The sequence below is a fragment of the Pan troglodytes genome, chromosome 17, assembly GCF_028858775.2.
Source record: "Pan troglodytes isolate AG18354 chromosome 17, NHGRI_mPanTro3-v2.0_pri, whole genome shotgun sequence".
Taxonomy (NCBI): Eukaryota; Metazoa; Chordata; class Mammalia; order Primates; family Hominidae; genus Pan; species Pan troglodytes.
Window position 1 is genome coordinate 81,814,729 of NC_072415.2, and position 21,311 is coordinate 81,836,039.

Sequence of the window (21,311 nt, forward strand, 5' to 3'; positions counted from 1 at the left end):
TCCTATTAGTTCTGTTTCTCGAGAGAACCCTGACTAATACAGTGAGCAACAATGTGTCACTAAATATCTTAGTTTTAGTTTCCCAGAAATAAAACCTGGGACAAAGGTCTATGTCTGATTATCTTATTAAAGAGTTAAATTTAAGGTAAACCAGAGAGAATAAAAAGAATAAGGCAAGCGAAAGGGGAGAACCAATGATATCATTAAATTCTTTATTCTACCCTCTCAATAAGGCGAAATGACTGCAGCATGTATAGCATGTTCTCTCTAGTTATTACTCTTATATGTAACCTCATATTTGTTTTTCTGTCAAAATTTTCTCATCCTATTAATTTATAGTCTGCAATGTTCCCCCAAATTATTTTAAAAGACAAATACAAAAAGAATAAAATGTTTGATTTCTGACAGGATCCGTTAACATATAGCAGATTTACCCTTCTACTGAAACTACTAAAATAATCATAATAACAAAAGTATATATATAAAAAAATGTGGTCCAGACTTTGGATGTCAAGCATTATAGGAGAGCAATTCCTGAGAAATAGTTTCCAAAATGGTGACTTCTACCATTGCCCTACTAACTGCCCTGAGCAAGTTTCCAGGCCATTGCCTAGGGAAGAACTCTGGTCTCTCTTAGCTGAGGAGACGAAGCTGTTGGTCTAGAGAAGCCATGATGGCTACAGTTTACAGAAAAGAGTACCAAATAGGAGAGAACTGTGCACAAAGAGAGGAGGATGGTGAGGGAGGAGAGAACACATGTGCTAGCTTTTGAGTCTTCAGCTGAAAAAAAATCAATGCCTGTACATGTGAAGGGTCAGAAAATAACTACTGAAAAGGATGAGCAGTAACAATCCCTAAAGTTTGCAAGGGGCCAGGGATAGCTTGTATCACTATAACAAGACTAGAAAATGTAATACACAGGATTATGAGTACCAAGAATAGTAAGAAGGATATTATGGATTACCAGACATTTTAAGAAGCAGGAGAATACAATCCACAGTAAGGACACAAATAGTAAATAGAGACACAACTTAAATGACACGGATGATAGAATTAGTAAACCAGGATGTAGAAACTATTATAAATTCATCACTTATGTTTAAAAAGACAGATAAAATATATGAAGACAAAATATAACTTCTAGAGACAAACACTACAAAGGCTGAGACAAAAAATGCACCATACGAGATTATCAGCAAATCCAACACTGCAGAAGAAAGTAGTGACCTTGAAGAGAGAGTAATATAAATAAATATTTTAAAAAGATGAAAAAAATCCAGCAAGAAAAAATGACAGAAAGATTACCATAACAATCACAACAGAAGAGTAACAGAGCATGATTACAGTATGAGACAATTTTAAGTGGCCAAATATACGTGAAATTAGAGCCCACACAAGAGAAGGAAGAAGGGAATACAGTAAAGAAAATACCGAAAAAAATAGCTGAATGTTTTTCAAATTTAATGGATAATATGAACGCTCAGAACAAAACAGCTCAATGAAACATACCCACAATATGAGTAAAACTACTCCAAAACACATATCATAATCAAATTGCATGAAAACTATGATAGAGCAAGATTAAAGTGTCCAGAGAGAAAACATTATATACAAAAATCAGAATGAGAGCATTTTCTATTTGAAACAATTCAACCTGAAAGACAGTAGATTATCATCTTTAAGGCACTGCCGAACAGCGGTAATTTAAGTTACAGCAGCAACAAAACCCTCAAATTAGAAATATCTGTATTTCAAAAACAAAATCAAAATAAAGTTTTTCTTGTGTATGCCAAAGCTAAATCAATTCATTTCCGGAGACTTGTGTTATAATTACAATGAAAGACCCCTTCCAAGAAGAAGAAAAACAATACTTAATGCAAATCTTGCTTTTCACAAAGGATGAAAAGCATCTTAGATTGTAAATATAGGAGTAAATGTATTTTTCTCCTTTATCTCTTTAAATACATTAACCTGTTCTAATCAACATCAATTGCAATAGTAATCACATTAACTGTAGGCACAATTTATACTAGATACTAGATAGAATAAACACATCATATATTGTCAATTATATACAGAATATATGCTGCCAAAACAAAAACAAAAGCAAACAAACAAAAATTCTACTTTCAATGTGAATACATAGTTAAAAGTAAATGGATAAGAAAAATACCATGCTATTACCAAGCAAAAGAATTCTGTAGTGATCATATTAATAACAAACTAAATAGATTTTATTTCTTACCAAAGATAAAGAGGGCATTTTCAGAATTATTAAGAATTAATTCATCAATAGGATATAATCATTCCAAATATTTACACACCTAATAACAAAGCTTTTGAACACATAAAATAAACTTACAGAAATATATGGAAAAATTGACTCGTTCATAAGTATAGTCACAGATTTTTAACACCTTCTCCGCATAATTGATAAAAGTAGGTTGACAATCAATCTGTAAGGGCATAGCAGGTTTGAACAACACGTTCAACTTAAAATGTTTAACATTCTGAGAACACTTTCCCCAGAAGAGTGGGATACACATTCTTTTCTGAGTGAGCAGATCACCATTTTGCCAAATTTCCAAAAGTCATCAATCAAGTGCTTGGCAAAGATTGAATTTAATCAATATTGTACAAATGAATATATAATGAATGACTATATCTATGATATCCCCACAGTATCAGATGACCTTTAATATAAAACAATATAATAATGATACTAATAATTGGATATATTGGCATATATTTACCATTATTCAGATTATGAGCATAGCGACACACACATGATTAATTTTATTTAGGTAACATTTGGGTTTAGGTATATGTCCTAATATTTAACAAGATAGGACTGCATTTAAGAAAACATCCTTGATATTTACATATAATCATTGTGTAGCAGGGATAATTGCAGTCTTCAACTCCAGAATGAAATCTCTCATAAATGACAATTAACTAATGTTCCAATTTAGGCTACTCAGTGAAGTTTGATTAATTTTCCTAAAACGGATGCCAATTCCCTGAATGCAAAGAAGGTAAGTGGGTTGCCCATGCAAGTAAACAGGAAGGCTGAGATTTTTATCTCAAAAGTTTGAAGCCACTTTATACACTTTCAACCACTGTGCAATCTGGACTGTTCCTGGTTATTTTACTACATGTGAAAGAAAGTGTTACATGTGCTATGATAGCATTGTCCAGGGGATAGTGGGGAAATAAAGGACAGAGGCTAAGATACTTCCCAGTTGAATGTGTCTTCCTCTGTGTAGTTTACTTGGTTGACCTGGCAGAATAGACCTGTACTTCCCCTAGGGTTCAAATGCAAATACATCATGTATAACATCCAATTATGTTTAGCTACATATGACTGAATCCCTGGTAAGATTATGGATTCTATGAAGACTGTGTTCTGTTGACTGTATTGCTTTATCCCTTGGATTTTTCACAGTGCCTGATCCAGAATATACAAAATATACCGAATGATTAAACCACAGGAAGAGCAACAAGCAATGCAGACATCTTCAAATGCAGCTCATCCTTTGGTCATATCCAATTGTAACTGCTCAGATTTATCATACAGATAGTTTAGCCTTTCTAGAATTTCCCTATTAATGTATTTTCTTCTTATTACATCTAAGTGAAAAATTACAGCCATTCACTATGTTATAATTCTGTCTAGCTTCTGAAATCATTATAGTTTTGAGTTAAATCTTTTCTCCCTTTCTGACTGCATAATGAAGCATTGGGTCATCAGATTACGGTAATGCAAAATAAAAGTTAGATTTGTATGATTTAAGAAGTGGTATCATATATTTACTTATAGCATTAGGTATATTTGGTCATTTAAAAATGCATTAGCTAATCAGAATCTATTGCCTTGCTAAAAATCTATGTTTCAACTTCATTTTCTTTGCTATAAATTGTTTAAGTTTTCCATTGGGCATGATTATTGTTGATCTCAATCTACACAACTCTAAAATACCGAGAATACAGTAGTTTCAGATGGCCTATATATTTGCTGCAAATTAAGTTTAAAGTGTTACTAATGTAGTGATTCTTTGTAGCTAAGGCTACATTTAAATGCTCATCTTAAGCCAAAGTTATTCTGCAGTTCAATTTAATATTTTAAATTACTCCTTTTGAGTTTGACCATGTGACATTTATTAGGACAGTTGCTCATTTGTGTTCTGCGGAAAAATAATATTTTAAATACTTCTTGTTCATTGTCCTGCTTCCAAAGTACAATAGATTCTCTTAAGATGTGGTTATCATTTGGAGCTGGGGTATGTAATCTTTTTCTCCTTTTTCATCACACCTCACCTCAACTTATGAAATCAGAATAAAACATGTTGTTTATTATCATTCAGTGTAATTCTTATAACTTCCATCTTCTATAGATGCATAGTGTTAAAACAAACCAACATGAGATTTGAGAAAAGGCATAACTAGCCTTTATTTTATTCATTGCATGTCCACAGTTGAGTAACTATGTGGTTGTGATTAAGTTACTTGTCTCTTTGTGGACACAACGGACACTTAGGAGTCGTGCACTGTTCTGACACAGCAAAGGCACTGCCTATCCTAACCAGTCAGGAAACAGCACAGGAAGTGGAACCCAATCTAGTTATTTTAATTAGTGAAATATTTAATACAGGAATTCAAGACCTTACAAAATCAGTGTAATGGCCTGACGGTTGACTTACCCTCTAGGTCAATCACTGCAGCAATACTAGCCCATTTTGGAAACTTTTCGCTGCTACAGTAGAAAGCTGGAGAATGGGCACAAGAAACAGCAATCCAGGGATTATGAACTCATGTCAGAACTCATACCCACCAATTTGTTTGAACACCTGAAGCTGGAAAACATCCTATAGAATTTGCTTCATGAAATCATAATGATGTAAGGACAACAGCAACAAGGGTTGCAGAATAACTGCATCGCTCCTGCCAGCTGAAACACATGCAAAAGCATCTCGAAGCCAAAACCGTTATTCATCTAGAACGCTATCTGAAAGAGAATCTGCCATGTGTTCAGTATAACTTCAATACTGTGGAAGACAGAAAAAAAATGTTTTGGAACATCAAGAAGTCAATCACAATATTTTTTGCTCTTTCACAGAAAAAATTCAGCGAGCGTTTACAGTTCACCTTTATTTCAATTGATTCTTTTGAATCAAACTGAATCAGGCTTTTTTCTTAGCACTCCTTTTAAATTGGTATCATGATCTTTAATAACGAATAGGAATACAGTTCTTAGTCTTCATCTGACTGGACTTCTCAGCAGGACTGAACAACGTTGCTTTCCCTTCTTATGGATAAAAGCAGAAAACCAACTTCTTTTTTATTATTAACTTGACTTCAGTAAAACTGTACTCTCAAGGTTTTCCTTTTATTTTATAGTTATTCTTTCCCAGTCTTTTTCTTCAATTACTCCTCCAGTATTTGCCTCCTAGATGCTGAAATTCTTCAAGGTACAGGGTACTTTGACTTCTCTTTTGTAAATCCACATATTCCCCAGGTGAATATCTTGTCTCATGATTTTGAATACGATCCTTTCCAAATTTAAACCTCCACACTATTCTTCTATACAGCATCCTCATTTGGATGTTTAATAATCATCACAGGCTTAACATTTCCCCAGTCAACTCTTTAAAAAAAAAAATCTTAGATTCAGGAAGTACATATGCGTTTTTGTCTCAAGGGTATTATATGTGTGAAAGGAAAATAAATCTTGGGACCCTGAACTCACTAAGCTGTTGGAAAAAGTCAACCTGGGAACTTGGTCACACAAACCTGCCTCCCATTTGATTCCTAAATAAGATGACTACAGAGATAAAAAAAAAAAACTACACACCTCCCTTACAACTTGCTGACATGGAAATTCCCTGTGGTTCTAAGATCTTCACCCTAAAACAGTTGTGTTGAATTTCACCCTGGCAATGTAAACTGATACAGTATCTTCATAGGTACAGGACAAAGGACAGAACTCAAAGTCACTTCTCTGCTCACCCGAGACAAATGCATATCTGATTGCTTCCTCTGCCCTATTGTCTACATTATGTTATGTAAAAATGCAGATTCACTGAGCCAGGGCATGGCATAAGTGAGTATTCCTCAACATGCCCTCACATGTAAATTGTGTATTCAGTGAAAGGCTCATCAAAGACTCAAAAGATGTAACTGTTTGCCTCTTACCTACCACACCTTTTCATTTTTTTCCCCTCTTTCCTCAATGTCTGCCCTTTTCTGTTTTTATTTTTATACATATTTTTTGAGATGGAATCTCACTCTGTTGCCCAGGCTGGAGTGCAGTGCCACAATCTCGACTAACTGCAACATCTGCCTCCCGGGTTCAAGCGATTTCCAGCTAATTTTTGTGTTTTTTATAGAGACGGGGTTTCACCCTGTTTGCCAGGCTGGTCTCGAACTCCTGACCTCAAGCGATCCACCGGTCTCAGCCTCCCTAAATGCTAGGATTACAGGCGTGAGCCACTGCGCCCAGCCTTGCCCTTTCCTCTTTAAATATTAAAGCCTTCAAAGTCATCTTTGGAGAAAGACATAGATTTGTCTCCCTGTGCTCATCTCTAACTTTGCCAAATAAACCTCATAAAATGATTCAGACTTGCCTCAGTCATTTTCATGGATTTACACATGTATAATGTGAAGATTGGGATTCAAATTCCCCCATGACCCAAATATTGAACATTGTAACCAATAGATGATATCTGAACCCTAATTACCCCGCCCTCCCCCATTTTATAGTTTCCAGTGTCTATTATCTCCATCTTTGTGTTCATGGGTATCCACTGTTTAGCTCCCACCTATAAGGGCAATATGCAATATTTGATTTTCTGCTTCTGAGTTAGTTCTCTTAGGACAATGGCCTATAGCTCCATCCATATTGCTGCAAAGGACATAATTTCATTTTTAAATGCTGCATAGTATTCCATGGTGTATATATACACCATATTTTCTTTATCCAGTCAACTATTGGTGGACACTGTTTAGTCCATGACTGTGCTATTGTGGACAGTGCTATGATAAACATGCAAGCGCAGGTGTTTATCAACTCTAAATCAAAATAGAACTCCCAGAACTGCTCTTCCACCCACACTCAGCCCTTTAAAAAATTCTATAAGCACTGTTTTTAAAATACATCCTAAACAAAACATCTTCTCACTACCCCCATCATCACTTCCCTAATCCACCCTACCGTCTTCTGGTGTCCGCACCTCAGTAAGAGTTGGTCCCTCACAGCTTCATACATAGAATAACACTTCCTCGAGGTAAGTTGTGTCCTATTTGCTGGGTGGGATTCTCTCATCATGGTCCTATGTCCATTCAGGAAAGTATCCAGAACCATTGTAAGCAGATCGTGCGCCAGGTAGCTGGAAGGGGGAGCAGGTATGGAGACAGTTTTCCCCAAGGTCTCTTCTACTTTACTTCTTGATTGTCTACCCTCTATTTAGCTATGTTCCTCCTTTCTACCATGCCAATTTCATCGTGTTTCCAAAGACCAAAATTACCTCCAAAAGATTAAAGTTCACATTGTCATCATAGTAGCCATTTATTTGAACCTTTGTTTTGGTTAACATGCAAGTACACATACTAGATGACACGACGCACAAGTTACAATAATGAGAAAAGGAGTGAAAAAATACCGATCAGTACTTTGGGATCTAAATCATCGATCATTTCTGGATTTGCAAAAGCCTCTTACCTGCCATTATTGTATCTATACAATTTCACACAGTGATCTCTTTAAGGTTTTATTAAAATTACTCATTTCATGCCGCTCTTTTTCTGTAAACTCTTCTTTAAAACTTTAAACTTTCCTCATGACTTCTTATTTGGCCAGAGTAAAATTACATTTTTTTAGCTCAAGATGCCTCATAATCTGATCGTGTCTCTACCAATCTGACTTTGTCACTTGTCATTTTGTTCATCTCTCTATGACTTCTTCATCCTTTAAAGCCAAACACATCCCTATTGATAATCTTCGCACTTGTTCTTCCCTGTGCTTGAAACACATTTTCTTTACGTGGGCACATGGCTTGTTTCTTCATTTTCTCAGGACTATATTCAAAGCCACCATTGTACAGAGGTACTCCCCATGTATTCCCACTAAAATAAAAAGGAACTTTAGTCTCTAATTAAAAATATCTCTGTAGTTTTATTCATAGCACTTACTATAATTTCATTTCTTTGAGCATTTTTAAGGTTTATTATTCAAAGGTTCTGTTATTCCATAGTTGTATGAAACCAGATGATTTAATTAAGATTTATGTGCCTCAGTTTCCCAATCTGTATAATGGAAGTTATAATATTTCACCTTCATAGGGTTACTATAAAGATTACATGAATTTTAGTAGTGTAAACAAAATCAGAACAATATCAGGCACATTATAAATCCTCAGTAAATATTAGCTCACTTTGTCGCATATTTGTTACTCTCTTCTATTCCTCATGAGAATCTAAGTTCCCTTCAGGTAAGAACTAACTGTGTTTTGCTCACTGCTTGTTACATTAAATTTGGCAGTGATAAGTAGCAGCAGGCATTTCTTCTATGAACTCAGAATAGCCAGGGGAAGAAATCCCTATTGTGAAGGGATAAATTATCATCAAACTATTCACTCTTAACAGAAAGCAGAGAAGAGAATAAATTCACCACCAGGACTAGTTAAACTTCTCTCCATGTGTGCTCTGTCATTTATGTGAAATGATCATTATTTGCTTGTGTAAACGTGCAGCATAATACTGGTGCTCTTTCACTTTCTAGTTTTAAATGTCAGTTTTCAGAGAGTCTTTTGGAGAAACATGATTGAGATCTGTGGGATCCATCTAGCTTCGGTAATTCTGGCCTAAAAGCTTGCTTCGCCTGGATTAGTGATGAGCCCCAAAGTTAGAATCTTAAACATTGCCTACATGTGGCACAGTGAGGTGAGGTCATGCAGATTAACGACAACAAAAAAAGTAATTTTATAATTATAAACTCCCAATTATTGCTTGTAATTAAGCCTACTATGTAACTTTAAGCGCTCATGATTAAGGGCAGCCTGTTCACAGGGTGACAGGCCCTTCATAGCAGGAGGATGTTCAGTCCATGACCACAGAGCTAAGAGGACTGAGCTGTGCTTTTCAGATTCAGGCTGGGAGTATAAACAGAAGACACAAAGAGTTTATTGAAATGGCTATAAAATATGAACAATGATATATTTGTTTCCAGTATGGGCTAAATTCATATGTAAAATAAATACATATGGTGTCTATTTTGTAAATGTAATCTCTCTCTGTTTTATCAATTTTAAGTATAAAATTGATAAAATTGACCTCTGAGTCATAGCTCTTTCAAGTTGTTTTTGTTTGTTTGTTTGTTTGTTTGTTTTTGAAACGGAGTCTCTCACTCTGTCGCCCAGGCTGGAGTGCAGTGGCGTGATCTCGGCTCACTGCAAGCTCCGCCTCCCGGGTTCACACCATTCTCCTGCCTCAGCCTCCCCAGTAGCTGGGACTACAGGCGCCCGCCACTACGCCCAGCTAATTTTTTTGTATTTTTAGTAGAGACAGCGTTTCACCGTGTTAGCCAGGATGGTCTCGATCTCCTGACCTCGTGATCCGCCCACCTCGGCCTCCCAAAGTGCTGAGATTACAGGCGTGATCAAGTTTCAATGGTTCTACAGAGAAGGTGCAATGCAACAATGTTCTATCCTGCATAATCCATAAGTTAAAATGAGAACATTATATTCTCATATTTTTTACAGTAGCAAACAAAGATGGGTAGAAAATTTTAATCTCCATTTTAAGATGCAAACCTTATTTGAGATTTGTTAAGAAAACCATTTTGATGTGAGATACATTTGTTTTGAATAAATATTATTCATCTGTCCTATGTCATGATCAATTTGTGAGATAATATATTTGAAGAGCCTATATAATATTTTGTTTTCGGAGTTAAATTTCTTTTATGTCACCAGATTGTTTATTCCCAAAAAACCACAATTGTTTCTATTTCTATTAGTAATTCTCTGATTTCTGTAGATGAACTTAACTTGCACTCAGTTTTCTCATCTATAAGATGAAGACAGTAATATTAACTTTGATGATAAATTAATATAATATTTGACAACTTTGATGAAAATTAATTTTAAGCATCCATAATGTTGGTTTTCATGGAGAACATTTCTCAACATCTCATTTGTACAAAAAATTTTTTTGTAAAATTTTGAAGGATACTTAATACCTGTGGCATACTAAATATATCTTCAAAAGAGTACATGTGTATAATTTATGCTAAGCTTTGTGTTGAATTCTGGAAACACAATGAAAAATATGACAAAACTCCTGCTCTCAAAGTGTCTCACTTCTAGTTGGCAGGAAGAAATTTGGCAGTAAGTATACCAGGTGGTAAGTATTGTATCTGATAAAGGTGAAGAACGGGATGTGTGGAGAGCCTAGCGCATGGTGCTATACTTGAGAAAACCCAAATGTTTCATTATGACATAATAATGACATCAGTAGACACATGGTGGTCATATTCTCATTCTGCCAAATCTTTGACTGTTTTGTTACTGTTGTTTTTTAAGGCAAAGTCTTGCTCTGTCACCCAGGCTAGAGTACACAGTGTCACGATCACAGCTCACTGCAGCCTCAAGTTCCTAGGCTCAAGCAATCCTCCCACCTCAGCCTTCTGAGTAGCTAGGACCAGAGGCTCATGCCACTATACCCAGGTAATTTATTATTAGTATTATTTGTAGGGATGGGGTCACTCCCTATGTTGCCTAGGTTGGCCTTCAACTCCTGGACTCAGGCAATCCTCCTACCTCCACCTGCCAAAGTGCTGGTATTACAGCCGTGAGCCACTGCACCCAGCCAAAGCCTCCACTTTAAAAAATTGGTTGAATTTATACAATTCTTAGATTCACTTTAAAAGTCATATTTGAAAACAAATAGAGAGCTATTTTTACCTTAAACGAAAGCCTGTTGGACCAACATAACACAGGTTTTGCTGCATATTACAGGTAGTATTTTCATTCTCCTACATTTGACCCTCACCAGGCTAGTAGACAGGGGTATAGAATACAATCAAATAATTTCTAATATGGTGGAATCTCTTGGGAAGTATTGCACTGGTACTCAGCAAAATCATTAGCCCTCTCATGCATTATTTAATTTCCTTTCAAAGAAAAGGTGTTCCTTTTTTTATGCCCTCCTCCATCCACTACAGGTAAAAGTTCTACAATATCCTCATAATGTTTATTTAGCCTGTAGAAGATCTGAAGCAGGTTGACACGACACACTCTTTGAATTATGATGAGGAAGAAATTAGTGAGCAAAGGTCTTCTGGCATGCATATTGAGAACTGATCAAGTGTACTCCATTTCACACCCCACTGAATAAAATCAGTGGATTATTTTTTGCACTTACCTGTTATTCTAAGTCTAAAAATGTATCATTTAGGGAAGTGGACCTGTAGTAATTTGTAGTCTAAATAAATTAGAACACTTTATGTTGACTTCATCCATTTCTGTTTTAATAAGATACTATCATGAAAATGGAGAATTGTGTTGATGATTATGAGTAAGCAATGATTAAATATTTGAGACTACATTATATTTGCCTGCGTTTGTATCACTCACCCATTTTTTTGTGCTTTGAATTACTCTGCAACAAAAATTGTCACCTCAGAAAGCAAATACTTTGAAACATTGTTCATATAATAAAAATAATGTTATTATAATATCATTAAACATCCCATATTTTCTCAATTATAGCACAATGTTTCTCCCTGTGTGAGGCGCTTCCTACTTACCATCCAGTGTATTTACTGCCAACTTTCTTCCTCCCAACTAGAAGTGAGATGCTTTGAGAGCAGGAGTCTTGCCATATGTATCGTTTTGTCTTCAGAATTCAACATAAAGTTTAGCGTAAATTGTACACACAACACATGTTTCTTGGGCTTGGATTTTAAATTGAATGTAAAGGAAATATATCATAGAAGTCAAATTATGTGAAACTGACATTGTTGGTGTTGAGTACACTGTTAATGTATTAGTCATATTTATATTTAACATTTCGTAACATCACACATAGAAGGAAGTTTTATTATAAATGAAATATAATTCAAACGAAAGCCTTATTACAGAGATAAAACAAAAGAAATTCCAACTCCCAAGAACAAGTTGCTTTCTAGGAGCTGATAAAGAACTGCTCACACTTTTGGATTGTTTCCTTCTTTTTTTCTGTCTAACGTATTAAAAGCCACACTCATTCCAATCTCAATTGTTTATTTAATTGGCAGATTTCATAGGAAAGTTGCCCAAGTCTCCATAAACTTTCCATTCTACCTTGCAAATGAAGACAGTAGGATTTTGCAAAATGTCAAACCAAGAAAATGCAACAGAGCTAACAGTTCTTAGAACAATGTTACAGAATATCCAATTATTCTTCTCACAATTCTCTTCCTGGAAAATGTCAATCAAAGTCCACATTTTGACTGCAGCAGCAATAAAAACCTATTGCGATGGCGATTTTAAAAAATGTCAGCAATCATTTTTAAATACATATCAATATTTTATAATGCCCATTTTATAATCATCTAATAAAATAGTAAGCAATATCAAAACATCTGTGATCTTTCTGTAGTACAAATTTAAAGTTAATAAAAATAGAAACTTTCAGCTGGACCATATCTAAGTTTTCATTTATAGGAAAAACAGTGTGGATCTGTGAAGAGCCCGAGGGAAGTGACTGTCAGGTTTCCAGAAATCTATTTTTAATCAATCATCTGTATAAATTCACATAGAAAAATTACTTAAAAGAATGTTTAATTGAAATCTTTACTGTGACTCTATAATATCAAGTTGTCTGAACATGAAAAGGTAGTGATCAAGCTATGAATTCATTATTAAGATCTAACATGTAGATAGAAACAAATATTTTATTTGGTACAATTTTTAATACTCAGATACACTCTTGTATTGTCTTTTTAATTGGATAGGGCAAAATTATCTTATCAGAACTAACAACTTTCATTTGATAGGGCAACTATTTTTAAGGATTTTGATTACCAGGAGGGTTTGATCCGTATCTTATATTTTTTCTTACATATTTGTGCTAGGTATAATATCAAATGTAACATAGAGTGGTTGTTCAGGATGTGGTCAATGCACAGGATTAAAATTTTTAAAAAGGTAAATGTAATTATTTGCTGAGGTGAAGAACTCCAGACAGTTCTGACATACACTGGCTTATGATCAGGGTTGAATTTTGTGTTCACTAAATGTGGTTTACAGTATAGTCCAGAATATTTTTACCTATGTATCTGAGATAGAAGTGTATATTTTCAATTAATGTTTATGAATCATATTTTAGTGAAAACACAGTTTTTTACCATCTCGTGCTAAAAGCATTTATAGAAGATTGCACTTCATGTCCACTTACAAAAATGAACACCACTTTTATTTATATATTTTTGTTTATGTAAAGCTCCAAAGATAAATGTTAAGGCTAACGCATTTTAAGTTTGCCTGTTAACAACTGCATTAATAAATACATTTTTCTCGCTGGTAAACAGGTCAAGGGAACCCAGCTTGTCATTTGGGAACTGAAACTTGTAGCCGTAAGCACCCCTCATTGGGTATATTACCATACCTCAGGCAAAATATGAAAACCAAGTTTTCAGTTCACTGTAAAAGAACTAATGGGTAGTAGATTTATAAATGGGTCAAAAAATAATGTTTAAAATTATAACTACCTGTATTGATAACAAACTCAAATGAAAAAAAGTACAACATATAACGACAACATAAATACTATCTCCAAAACTATTTCCAATAATCATTACATTCTTAAAATCAAAACTTGTTATTTAAAAAACATATATTTTCCATATTGTTAATGCAAACATATCAAGTATATATCCGTGAATATTAAAATTAGTTACTTTTCTTCTGACATAAAACAAGATTCCTTTAAGTGTTAATAAAACAAAAAAATTATTTACCTTTTCCTTGATTCCAAATCCTAAGCATAGCATTTAATTATTAAGTTTATTCAGTAATCTCTGTGGCATTTTTAAACCAAATATTACAATCAGTGTTTGATGGTACATATATCTGGAATTTCATAACATCCCTTACTAAAGAGAGCATATAAATTTAATATAAATCATAATAAATGTATGTGATAATAAAATCATCTCCATACTATATAAAAGTATTAATTAAATTAAGCAATAATACCCAGGGTAATATTCAGGGAAATATTTTTCTGAGGGATTTTATCATATATAATTAAAATAAGATGATTCATAATCCATTTTTATACTTTAATCAAATAAGTTTATTTCCTTATTAAATCAATATTATATTTTAATCACGCACAGAGAGAAATAAAGATTTAACCCTTCAATGTCATTGTGGTAATGAAAGCCATTCTTACTGTAATTTCTAGGCAGATTTTATAGCAATGCAGAACTTAAAGAAGAACTGCATATTCTTAAAGTACTTTAACCCAGGATTTATGCATATGGAGCATTTACATTTCATAGAATTTACTCCAAGAAAAGGTGATATGATTTTATTTAGTTTCCACAATGCTGTTGTAACTTACTGTAAGCCAATTAACATTTACTGAGAACTTACATTTGATAGAAATGCGTCCAGTCCTTTCTTATACAAGCAGAATGATATTCTCTCTTCTGACCCTCAACAGTCAGATGGAGAGATGTGAAAAATCATTAACTATTTTATTTAAAAACTCATGATACAATTTATTCTAATAGAATTTCATTTAACGTGAATAAAAAGCATAGTGTAAGAAACTGCTTCTTGAAAACAGGAAAGCCTTTGCACATTCGTCTGTCATCTCGCCCCAGAAAAGTTAATTTTATTTTCCTTACTTAAAATATTATCTGGCATCCTGATGATGAAGGAGTCTCAGAAATGTAGTTTCCCAGCCTCCATTCCTTGTAATTTGGGGGAAGAACTGTAAGAATTACAAAGGATGACAAGCGTTAATGCAGACACATTCCAACATGGAACACATACTGCACAAATACCAAAATCACTGGATGGAAGCCCACATCGTAGCACTTAGTGGCTTCGCTCAGTATTTTTTTTAATCTACCCAGTCCTGCAGAGTAGATACTATCCTTTTTGAAGGTAAAGCAGTTTAAGAGACTTAACCGAGTATACTGGGCTCAATCTAGCTTTCAAATAGAATCTATTAAACACATGATATTTCTCCCTGTATATAGCTATTGATGACTTATTTGGACTTCATGTATTCATCTCAATATTGAATTACTGGCAATTTTCTCTCACATCTCCATTCTAGCATTTACACAAATCATAATATTTATGATTCCTTCACATCTTCAGAGGAGCAATTTTGTTATCACCCACTATGGTACTAATATTTGAATATTTCAAAAATATGAAATCTAAACATGTTTGTTTTAAATCAAGTTACTATTAATAGGAAACATTTGACTCAATTTTGTTAATGCTTATTAATTTCTCAGTTACCTTCCAATAGTTCATACATAGAAATTAAATTAGGAATGACTCTCTTAAATATAAAACATTTTATATAAATATATTTAAGAATCTGTTTTTAATTATTTGCCATTTTATACATGAGTATAGTAGAGATATTGTGCTTATAATAAATATGGAAAATTTAGAAAAATAAATGAAGCCAAAACATTAAATGTATATTCATGTAACAGAACCATTGTGCCTATTGTTAACTGGTTTTAAGAAGACTAAGCCAATTATTGTAAAAAACATCAACATTCTAGTAATAAAATAAGCTTCTTGATGTTACCTTTGCTTCCAATTTTATTTTAAGTATAGGAATTCACGAAGATGCTATACAGGTGGATTTCAATGAATTTTTCTCAATGCAAACAAAGGTAAAATATGACATTTTAAACTTATCCTCTGTCATTTTCCCAGCTGCTTACATAGTAGAGAATCTGCTCAAAGTCTCCATGGATCATTGTTGATGTCACAGGTGACTGCAGAAGACTTAGTTCACATTATAAACACTATTACCTTCACAGATAATTCAGTATCAGAGAAGGTCCTTTAGCAAAGCTTTCTGTTTAGTAATTTTTCTTTTCTTTTTTTTTTTTTTTTTTTTTGACACAGTCTCACTTTGTTCCCGAGGCTGCAGTGCATTGGCGCAATGTCAGCTCACTGCAACCTCTGGCCCACTAGGTTCAAGCGATTCTCCTGCCTCAGCCTCCTGAAAACTGGGGCTACAGGCACACATCACTACACCTGGCCAGTTTTTGTATTTTTAGTAGAAACGAGGTTTGGCCATGTTGGCCAGGCTGGTCTCAAACTCCTGACCTCAGGTGATTCACCCGCTTCAGCCTCCCAAGTAAAATTTATTTTTTTAATAAAAAAATTGAATGGCCCTTATATATGGCATTTGTTAAAATAAGTTTACTTACAGTGTTTTATCATTCCCATTGGTTTTAAACAATCTTTGCCTTTTTGTTTTCAAATAAAAGTGTGTACAATTGTGTTAGTCCATCTTTGCATTGCTATAAAGAAATACCTGAGACTGGGTAATTTATAAAGAAAAGAGTTTTAATTAGCTCATGGTTCTGTAGCCTGTACAGGATGCATGGTGACAGCATCAGCTCACCTTTTCAAAGAACTCAATTAGACTTAGGCTTGAAATTATATACCTGTATTTCTAAAATTATACTTTTCTCAGGTTGGAACCACTTGTATTTTGTATTTTAACTTTACAGACTGTAATTTACAGTTTGCTAACTAAAGAGTAACTTGGACTAAATATTCAAAATGCTCAAAGTCTAGATTATAAAGTGCCAACTCATTCAGATCTAGTTTCAAAAAAATTGCTTATTTTCTTTCTTTCATGAAATACCCCGTATGAATATGGATAACACACATATACACAATGCACTTGTTTTTGTGCATATATGTAATTGTAACAATAATTTCATCTTTTTTTTTTTTTTTTTTTTGAGAAGGAGTCTGGCTCTGTCGCTCAGGCTGGAGTGCAGTGGCGCGATCTCGGCTCACTGCAAGCTCCGCCTCCCGGGTTCACGCCATTCTCCTGCCTCATCCTCTCAAGTATCTGGGACTACAGGCGCCCGACACCACGCCTGGCTAATTTTTTGTATTTTTAGTAGAGACGGGGTTTCACCGTGTTAGCCAGGATGGTCTCCATCTCCTGACCTCGTGATCCGCCTGCCTCGGCCTCCCAAAGTGCTGGGATCACAGGCGTGAGCCACTGCGGCCTGCCAATTTCATCTTAAGCAGTTTATTTGCTGCTGTTTTATGTGAGAACTTGGAACTGATGCAGGTAGGAAGGTCCTTCTCTTCACCCAGGAAAGAATTCAAGGGCCAGCTGACGTGACAGAAAGCAACTTCTATTGGATCAGTACTGCTCCTTGAGGAGCAGGGCTAACCCACAGGCAGTGTGGCCAGAGTCAGCAGTCTATGGGGTTGTTGGCAGCTGTATTTATATCTGCTTTTAATTATATGCTCATTGAGAGGCATTATTCAGAACTTTCTGGAAAAGGGGCGGGAAATTCCATAACCATATAAGATAAATTCTGTGCAGTATAAGGCAAGTGGCCACGGCACTGTGCCTTTATGCTAATGAGCAGTGAGGGCAAATTGAGGTTGCTTTTGTCACCACCTACTGGTGTGGCTTCTTCACTGCATGCTATTTCCACCAGCTCCTGCTTCAATCATGGAGACATAACTGGAAAACAAGTCCTGCTGGCCTCCTCCCTCGGAATTATTTAAAACTAATCATTAAAATATTAATTAACCTCAAGTTTTAGTTGCTACTTTTAATTTCTTGAGGCTCTTATTTTAGAATAGAATGTTTCATGTGGAAGAATTTAGGAAAGAACATTCTTTTCTATACTAAGTAAGCCTATATTTATTTGTGGCTCTCCAAGCATTGAGTAATCTGATTTTCAAAATGTTGAGCTCTTAAATCATGAAAACAGACAAGCAGATGTTTTATATTTTAGGTGTGTATCCAAAGTTGGGGTCATGCTTTGTACCTGTAGGTAGACTGAAGCAGGAACTGTTTGACAAAGTTTGTGCATTTCTAGCTGTCACTATCAGACACAGCTTTTTAAAAACAGGACTAAATAATTATTTTCTAACATAAGATAACTTGTTGCACACAGTAAAAACCTGATTTAGTCATTTTAAAAGGGCTATGAGTGTCTTTGACTGAATATCTAATTTTTTTTCCACATTAGACTTAGTTTTCCTAATAAGAATAGAAAAAAAATCATTACTCAATAAATTACTCATTGAAGAAATTGGTTAATGGCCATCTCCTAAGAACTATGCTAGAGGTCAGGTGTCTAAAAACAAATATGATCTATTATGTACCCTGAGGAATGTTAATATCTAGTTACAGTGAGTAGAGTCAATAGAATGATAAATGGGACAAATACAACCATTCGCTGTTAGGTCAATTAATTTTCTTATTGTGTTAGGTTATTTGAAAAAAAAAAAAGACATTATTTATCCCCTCCTGATAGCCAAGTTTCTTTGCTTGGTAACTTTTCAGCTCCTTCTATCAACAGTTGGAGTGCATTTCTTCCCAACCTCAATTGTGGTTGTCCTGTAACTCATTTAACTGATACTATGCAGAAGAAATGAATGCTGAACCAGTTCTGAATGTAGGCCTTAATAATCACTCACATGCTTACAGAATGCAAGGTTTGGGTGACTTCCTAGCTGTCACAGTACATTTTAGTAGAAATAAAAAGTATAAAAATTCTCTGAATTGTTGGTTGCTTCAAAGAGTAGTGTAGAATTTGGTAAAAAGGAAATAAGGAACTCAGGAATTTAAATTTAAATTCGAATTTAAAGTTGAAAGGAACGTCTGGGTAAGATACTATGAAACTTTTTAAATAGCTCCAAAATAAATATTACATCCTGTTGTCACAGAATCATTCTGAAAAACAAAACCCAGTCTAACTCTGTGGGTTGCTGAATTACATTCCAATTTAATGCACAGTATTGGATATTTAATGCACATAATTTCTTATGTGAAGTTATGACACTGATCTGAAAACTGGGATCAGGTCATCTGAGCAGACTTCAATGAAGCTAAGACCCTGAACACTCTACCACACCTCTTTGCCCTCAACAATAGCCTTTCTTCCCCTGTTAAATATACTGCCCTTCTTTCTTGACAAACCTGCAATGATTTATCTTGAGGTGTTTATTTTGCAGGTGGCTGCTGATTCTCCACAATATCACGATGAACTCTCATTTATCAACCTATTACTCTCTGCAACTTCTTGGTACCAAATATAACTAACCAGAAGGGAGAAAACACATCAAAACAATTAAAATTTGCCAATGTGTATTCATTGAGACCTGGAAATATGTAGGGAATTGGATCTTACAGATGTTATATAAGGATGGAAGTGATACAATATTGGATCACATATATGTATCAATTGAGTTAGGATTTAATGTCTTAGATTGAGAGGATGGAAGCTGCTTTACCATTGTCCTCAACTGGTTTACATAAATATGTACTCTAAGGTGTTCTACTTAGCAGGAAGTTGAGATGATAAGTATTCTTCCCTGGTAGAGGAAGATGTTGAAAACTTTAAGGATATTGAATATAGAAGAAAATTTATTACATAAGATCTGCTCACTCACCCACCATCTACTCTGGAAATGTCCAGGAGAGATTCTTTTCATCAAGGCTTTGGGAGATATGTTGAGGAAGACAATGCTGATTTCCTTAAAGTGATCTGTGCAGATAATTCACTGTAAGGCTAGAGGTAACACTAAAATGCTGCCATAAAAACAGAGCTTTCGGAGTTTAATGTGGATATTGGGATGTGTAGCAGAGGTCAAGTGGCAGGATATATCTGATCTGCCAAAGACATGGTGGTTGTAGTAACCATAATGGGAATGAGTCCCAAGTCAATAATCAGAATGAGCTGACATGCATAAATCTTTAACACTGGCTAATTGAGCATGGTATTCAAGTTGTCATTTAAGCTGAGTTTTATATCACGAATTTGATGTAATCTGATCTACTGAGTCATAAAATTGGATGTGCAGAATAGCTCTTCATGCTCAAGTAAAATGGTATATACAATAATGGACTAAAGCAGTTTCTAAAGGTACAAGTAATTTGCACATGAAAGTAGTTCAAAATCACAAGATGTTGCATCTCAATCATATTGTCCTTTTTTTTATAATACACACGTACGTCTTGCCTCAAAGAAAGTTTTCAATCAGCAGCTCATTAAAGAAGAAAATATTCAGATCTGGATTTGAAATATTTCTCCACTATCATATACCCCAAAGTGGACATCTTCAACATTATAATTCAGATAACAGTAGCCCTGAATGATGGTGCTGAAGGGAAATCATCCCAATGGTCAGAACGTCTAGCAGTGGACCTGTTTTTTTTTTTTTTTCCTGCAAAACAAGATGTATAGAAAATAGATCTATATTGATTTTGGCCAATGAAAAATTGTTTGGCTGGGTGGTCAGAGATTTAGAAAAAATACAATTGAAAAATTAGTGATAAGAAGGTCTGGTGAAGAAGTGTCATGTATTAACCTCTGAATGAATATAGAGTAAATATAGGTCTATGACTTGTGAAAATGCTCATTCAGTAGTAATTTCAGTGGTAGTTAATAATTACATTGTAGATTAGTTTGGGGGATGTTATTAAGCCTACTTCCCTAACCAGCCCATTCTTGCCATATGAAAAATACGGCCATGTAGCACGGTTAGAAGTCGTGCATGGGTTCAACAATGTGGATGTTCACTCACCAGAGGTGACCTGGTGTCAGGCATTACTGAGTGTCCCACGTACTACAAGCATGAAGGAACACTGAGATTCTAATATGGCACTACTCAGGAAAACCAGCCAGTCACCATGGTAGCACCCATTTCATTCCATTGTGATACAATACTTTGTATAATTTAAACTTCCTAAGAATTAAGATTTCTGTTCTGTCTCCATACATGGAGGGTTCTGTGTATGTCTGAAGTCCAATTGATATATGTTTTTGTGCAAGTTTTCTATGTATTTATTAATCTTATGTCTGATTGCTTTATTCTTAATGGAAAGTAGGGTTTTTGAAGTCTTCAGCTATTAGTTTAGAGCTACTATCCCTTAAATTCTGTCACTGTTTGCTTCATGAAGTTACTAGGAAGTTCATTCATATTATAAATGAAATATAAGTACACTTTAAAAATGTATTTAAAGTGTATTTTTACAAACTTTAAAATTTAAATTTAAATTTTAAAAATACAATTTAA

The 21,311-nt window shown here is 34.6% G+C and overlaps 1 long non-coding RNA gene across 1 annotated transcript in view; it reads right to left on the reverse strand.

Annotated features, from left to right (window-relative positions):
• Positions 1–20,893, reverse strand: part of LOC104003192 (uncharacterized) — a 58,164-nt gene extending 37,271 nt beyond the window's left edge. Inside the window, exons 1-2 of the long non-coding RNA XR_001711176.2 lie at positions 20,820–20,893; positions 14,894–14,979 (exon numbers count right to left, since the gene is read on the reverse strand). This is a non-coding gene — a long non-coding RNA (uncharacterized LOC104003192). The remainder of the gene's footprint in view (positions 1–14,893; positions 14,980–20,819) is intronic.
• Positions 20,894–21,311: the final 418 nt, after the last annotated feature.